At 44.4% G+C, this 6,874-nt stretch overlaps 1 pseudogene across 1 annotated transcript; it reads right to left on the bottom strand.

The window, feature by feature from the left end:
- Window positions 1-1,274: 1,274 nt before the first annotated feature.
- On the bottom strand, window positions 1,275-6,474 carry LOC145219088 (uncharacterized; annotated as a pseudogene). Its single transcript, XR_013857851.1, has 5 exons — window positions 4,443-6,474; window positions 4,008-4,157; window positions 3,640-3,726; window positions 3,348-3,503; window positions 1,275-1,335 (listed from the first exon to the last, which is right to left on the bottom strand). The product of XR_013857851.1 is annotated as an uncharacterized LOC145219088 (transcript).
- Window positions 6,475-6,874: the final 400 nt, after the last annotated feature.

Below are 6,874 nucleotides of genomic sequence, written 5' to 3'. Positions count from 1 at the left end.
TTCTGACATGTGAGCATCATCAGTCACTCTTACGCAAATTGAATCCTATATGTGTGGTCAGTTTTGTTAAGCTTCTAACTTGAGGCTAATAAGGAAACAAGTCTGTGCTCGTTTTTTTTTACAATATTTGTTACGGAATTATTTTGGTAACCTCGAAATTTAGAGAAAGTTGTTTGGGTGCGAGATCTTTAACGCTAAACCTGATTGTATTCTAACACTCGAGGCTACCTCCCTAATTCGTAAAACGGTCCAAGACCCTGCACTAACGGCTTATCGCTAAAACCAAGTGTTACAACGGTGACTTCGCTACTGGCCAAAAATAATATATATTGTAATTAATAAAATCTTTTAAAGGTACTGTTCGATCACGTTACACCACAGCAATAACCACGTTGCACTATAGCAAAACACAATAACAGCACAACAGCACCAAAACAACCGCGCGCACTTCACCGGGGCCAGGAGAGAACTGCCACACCAAACACAAGGAGAAACGACGTCACATGCCTCTAGTAATGTGACCAATCACAATGCGCCGCGGGAAATCACTGAAGCGGGGATGCGTTCGAAATGTTACCGGTGTAAACGTACAAAATAGAGATATTAAAGTGAAAAGGGGTGAAAATGGAACACAAGAAAACGAATGTGGAAAAACAAGAAGTGAAAGGAATAACGTGAAAATAAATATGGCTCAACAAAACAAACGAACATTATGAAACAAAACAACTAATATATTAATAGGTAAATAAAGTTACAGTGAAAAGCAAGTGCAATAATTAAACATTGAATCAGCGTATATCAAACTAAATGAAGACAGTGAAACACACATATATCGACAGATAAATAGAGTTACCGTGAAAATCAAATGCAATAATGAAATAATAAGTAAGCATATACCAAACTAAGTGAACACAGTGAATAAAATAAACTAAGTGAACACAGTGAATAAAATAAACTAAGTGAACACAGTGAATAAAATAAACTAAGTGAACACAGTGAATAAAATAAACTAAGTGAACACCGGTTCACGTTACACTCCCCCGCCTGCATTAGTCCTACTCCCGGACTGTTATATTGCTTCTCCATTTGCTTGCGCTGACACTGGAGGGTCTCGCGTGCCACTTCCCTGGCGAGTGCCAGCCGATCTCGGAATCCTTCCAGATGGACCAATGGCGACTGCTGGTCATGCGGCGAGGGCGCATGTATCAGGTCAGCGGGCAGACGCAAAGGAGATCCTGTAAGCAAGTAGTGGGGAGCGAAGCCTGTGCTTTCGTGCCGACTGGAATTGTATGATGCTACCACCGCTGACAAGGCCTCATCCCAGTGCTTTCCATCCTGTTGAACATAATTGCGTAGCATGTTTAAAATTGTTCGGTTATTCCTTTCTACTCCGCCATTTGCCGAAGGCCGGTACGGGGTAGTTCGGGTTTTCTTGCAACCCATCAGGCGGATGAGTTCCTGAAACAGGGCGCTTTCGAAATTACCGCCCTGATCAGAATGGACTACCTCGGGGACCCCATGGACGGTAAACCAGCGATGGAACAGCAAATTGGCTGTTTCTGCCGCTGTTTGGTGACGCATTGGCCAAGCCCGGACGTACTTTGTAAACAAATCGCACGCGACAAGGACATACTGGTAACCGGTCCTCGTCAAAGGAAAAGGACCCATCACGTCTATCTCAATCCGTTCTAAAGGCCGTGTTTCTTGAGAAGGGACTAAAGGTGCGCGCAGTTTTGTACTTGGCTTCTTATTTAATGCACAATCGGCACAATGGCGACAAAACTGCTCGACATCGTCACGCCATCTTGCCCAATAAAATCTTTCCGACACCTTACTGAGTGTTTTCGCTATGCCAAGATGGCCACCTCCATGAGATTGAGCATGCAACGCGGCTAAAACAGTGGGACGCATAGCGAAGGGAACCAACATACGTTCTGTTTTACCATCGAGTGTAACCGAGTCCTCATCTCGGAGGTACAATATGCCGTTCCGACGAAACACACTGCCGAAACGCGACCAATAATGTCGAATCGTTGGAGACATCCGTTCCACGGTTTTAAACTTGGGTCTAATACCCCGATCCAGCCAACCAGAAACTACCCTCAGGTCGACATCAGCCCCCTGAGCTTCTCTGATTTCTTCAAGACTACAGCCGAGAACGACGCGAAAATTCACATTACACACTTCTGATACACCTTCCGCCTGCCGCACGGGATACGGAAAGTCCGGGTCACTTTCGGACCCAAGTCTGCTTAGAGCGTCTGCGTTCCCATGTTTCACTCCCGGCCTATGAACCAATTCGAAGTTGTATTCGGCTAGGTGCTCGACCCAACGCGCGCATTGGCCGTAGAGCTCTCTTGATTTCCATAACCATCGCAAAGAAGCGTGATCTGTGCGCAACACAAAACTGTTACCCAATAAATAACAGCGGTATAGTTTCGTAGCAAAGATCACAGCCAACAATTCCTTGCGAGTGGTCGAGTAATGTCGCTCAGCTTTACTCAGGCACCTACTACCATACGCGATCACATGCTCCTTGCCTTCGATCTCTTGGCTTAGAACGCAACCTATTGCATAGTCAGAAGCATCAGTGTCTAATGTAAAGGGTCGCCTGAAGTCGGGGTACTGTAGGATTGGTGCGTTGGTCATTTTATGTTTAAGCAAAGAGAAAGCGCGTTGGCAACTCTCGTCCCACTCAAAGTTCTTTCCCTTTTCGGTAAGGCGGTGTAACGGGGATGCGATCTGCGCATATTTTTCGACAAATTTGCGGTAATAGGATGTTGATCCCACAAATTGTCGAACATGCTTAACAGTGGTTGGAATGGGCCAATTTGCAACAGCACGGACTTTTTCGGGGTCGCACAGGATACCTGCCTTGGAAACAACATGTCCGAGAAAATTAACCTCGCTCTTGAAAAGGCAACACTTTGATGGCTTCAAGGTTAACCCGGCGGACTCCAATCGTCTTAAAACCAAATCTAGGCGGGCTAGATGTTCGTCAAATGTGCGCGCATATATTATTACATCGTCCAGATACGCAAGAACTCCGCTCCATTCAACCCCATTAAGGACGATTCGCATTAACCTTTGAAAGCTGGCGGCTGCATTGCATAAACCCATAGGCATTACATTAAATTCGAATAGACCCATGTGGCTAGCGAATGCCGTCTTTTCGCGAGATTCGGGGTCCATAGGAATTTGCCAATAACCTGATTTAAGGTCGAGCGTGGAGAAATAAACGGAACCGGCCATCTCGTCCAAACTGTCGTCTATACGCGGGATGGGATAACTGTTCTTTTTGGTGACGGCGTTAAGGTCACGATAATCGATGCAAAATCTTAAGTCACCTGACTTTTTCTTCGCAAGAACAATTGAACTCGACCAGGGAGACGTTGACGGGCGAACTAAACCTTGTTTGCGCATTTCATCGATGATCTCCTCAACTTTCTGCTTGTGACGTTGCGGCATTCTCCTAGGAGCTTGGCGGACTGGTCGAGCATCTCCTGTATCAATAAAATGCTGCGTAATACTAGTTTTGCCAAGGTCAGTTGCGGATGTAGAAAAGGCGCGCGTATGGGAAGACAGAACTTCAAGAACTTTTTGCCTTTGATCTGCAGTCAACTCATCACTCATATTTACCCCGGAGACTATATTTCGCCAATGTTCATCAGCCTGGTCGTCCTCTGCTTTGTGTGTGACGCTGGAAACTTGCTCAGGTTCGGAAGTCTGCAAACAGTCGTTACAACTACATTTAGCAACATTGGCACCTAATAATACACGAGATGCGGGGTTGTAACATTGTACGTGGCCATAAGCTGCCACCCGGTATAGGCATGCGACTTTGAGCCCAGCAGGCAACTCGACGTCGTCGTCACTTAAATTGGCAAGTCGTATAGGTACAGTTAGTCCGGCAGTAGTGGTTACAGTGGTGGCTGTAAGAACTCCAAATCGTGCAGTAAACTCTGGGTTCCGTTCAATTACGGCAGTGAATGAAGACAATGACTCACCGTTACGATCGGGGGGAACTCTCCCATCACTTGCACCTCTGTTGATGCAGGGACTTTGGTCAATTCCGCTAGAAAGACTTCCTTTTCTTCTGGAATAAAGGACTGGCTCAACAACGGCACTCTTGCTTTCCCGGCGGTCATTAGTGCGGTCTTGTAGCAAAGAGAGCAGTTATACTTTTTCAAGAAGTCTAAGCCTATGACGCACTCATGCGCGGAGTGGTTGCATACATAGAATCGGTGGCTCACAGTTAGTCCACCAACTCTAACGTTTACATTAGCTATCCCAAGAGAATTCAACTGCGTGCCGTTTGCAGCGACCAGGCCAAAATTAATTGGACACGACTCTAGGTTCATATTACCAACGTTTGAAAGTTTTTGCCACAAGTGTTCGGATAACAAAGATACAGTTGCCCCTGTGTCTACTAAAGCACATACCGGCACGTTTTCGGTAACAATCTCAATAAACCGCGGTAGACCTTGCTTCTGGCAGACGGTCGGAGGGTCATGTAGTCGTTTGGTAGTCATCATCGCCTTTGTGGGGGCCAGTCTAGAGGTTGCTCTGGGCACAGAAGAATGATTAGGGTTTTGTTTTTTAACGGATTGCATAGGAACGCGTGAACAACGCGTCGTTTTTTTTACCACGGTGACACTGGCGTTGCAGATGACCGGACTCTCCACAGTTGAAACACCTTCGCTGATTTAAGGGTCGGGAAGGGCGCACATCGGAACGATGTTGAGCCAACGCCAGCGTCCGAACCTGTTGCCGCAGATTCTCGCATTGGGCTTGCAAACTCGCAACAGTGCTTGTTAAATGCTCTGTGTTTTTGTGCAAACCCTGCTTCAGCTCATTCAGGGTAGTAATTACAGTATTGTCAAAATCGCGTTTGTCATCTACGGACGTAGTGACTGTTGCGACAATGGCCGTGGATTGTTCATTTAAAACCAACTCGGCAGCGGCCCAAAAGTCACGCTTATGGTTCAGCCTATTCGAAATATTAGCGGCAAGGTTTTGATCTAATAGTCCAGACAACAACACAGTGTACATTACTTCTCTCTTGATGTCTTCTTCCTTTTCCTCGGGGTACGCTTTATCTCCCACCTCCTTGATTGCACGCACAAATTCGCGAGGCATCTCCCGACGTGTAATCAATCGATGGCGCAGTTTATGCAAGTAAGCACCGCCGGTACTGTTCTTTAGAGCGCGCTCGACAATCACTGAGTAATCCAGGTTGTATACAGAACGGTCCTTGCCTTGTATTATCCAGCGGAGCTCGTCATCAATAGTAGACAAGAACATGTGCCTTTTTACCTCTTCAGTAGCCTTAATGCTTTCGGCGTACGATTCAAACACCCTAATAAAATCTTGTAAATCCGCTCCCGGCTCATACCGAGGCGGAGGCAATAAAAAGTTAAAAGCCATTTAAAATAATAAAAACAACAATATGCTGTAAAAGCTCTTGTAAAAACAGTTTAAAAAAATGGAGTTCTCTCTATAGAAAAGTCGCCGTCTCGCGATAGCAGGGTCCTGGCGTGCTCGCCAACTGTTACGGAATTATTTTGGTAACCTCGAAATTTAGAGAAAGTTGTTTGGGTGCGAGATCTTTAACGCTAAACCTTCCCAACTATCCCGATTGTATTCTAACACTCGAGGCTACCTCCCTAATTCGTAAAACGGTCCAAGACCCTGCACTAACGGCTTATCGCTAAAACCAAGTGTTACAACGGTGACTTCGCTACTGGCCAAAAATAATATATATTGTAATTAATAAAATCTTTTAAAGGTACTGTTCGATCACGTTACACCACAGCAATAACCACGTTGCACTATAGCAAAACACAATAACAGCACAACAGCACCAAAACAACCGCGCGCACTTCACCGGGGCCAGGAGAGAACTGCCACACCAAACACAAGGAGAAACGACGTCACATGCCTCTAGTAATGTGACCAATCACAATGCGCCGCGGGAAATCACTGAAGCGGGGATGCGTTCGAAATGTTACCGGTGTAAACGTACAAAATAGAGATATTAAAGTGAAAAGGGGTGAAAATGGAACACAAGAAAACGAATGTGGAAAAACAAGAAGTGAAAGGAATAACGTGAAAATAAATATGGCTCAACAAAACAAACGAACATTATGAAACAAAACAACTAATATATTAATAGGTAAATAAAGTTACAGTGAAAAGCAAGTGCAATAATTAAACATTGAATCAGCGTATATCAAACTAAATGAAGACAGTGAAACGCACATATATCGACAGATAAATAGAGTTACCGTGAAAATCAAATGCAATAATGAAATAATAAGTAAGCATATACCAAACTAAGTGAACACAGTGAATAAAATAAACTAAGTGAACACCGGTTCACGTTACATATTGACGCCATTTTCTTAAACAAACACTGGCTGGGTTGGCAGAAAATAACAGCACGCCATAAAATTCATCATTTTTTGCCAAGAATTCGATTTGCCAAACGAGTTTATTGTAGATGCGGGACTTGTATCCACCTAAAAATGGTAACTCTTATTAGGTTCAATACGAAAAATGAAGTTAGTTTTTACAGTTCATGGCTGGTAATCACTCATAGGCTACATTTTTCTGCGCCCTGACCCAAATTTGGAAAGTTTTTCAAACCGAAGTTTCATCATGTGGTGAAAAAGATTACAAATCTTATTATTCCTCAAGTCAAAACAGAGTAGTCGCTTTTTATGTCTATTTGGGCCGCCATTTTCCACAAAACAGCGTGATGTCACAATTTTTTTATTTTCCCTAAAAATTATTACCAAATTGGATACAAATAGGGGTCCATATTTAACCCCTTTGGGGCCTTTGCTGACTTTCCAGGAACCCTTCCATAGAA

Source organism: Phallusia mammillata, chromosome 3, assembly GCF_965637545.1.
Source record: "Phallusia mammillata chromosome 3, kaPhaMamm4.hap1.1, whole genome shotgun sequence".
Taxonomy (NCBI): Eukaryota; Metazoa; Chordata; class Ascidiacea; order Phlebobranchia; family Ascidiidae; genus Phallusia; species Phallusia mammillata.
The sequence above is the reverse complement of the archived record's forward strand: the minus strand, read 5'-3'. Positions and strand labels throughout refer to the sequence as shown.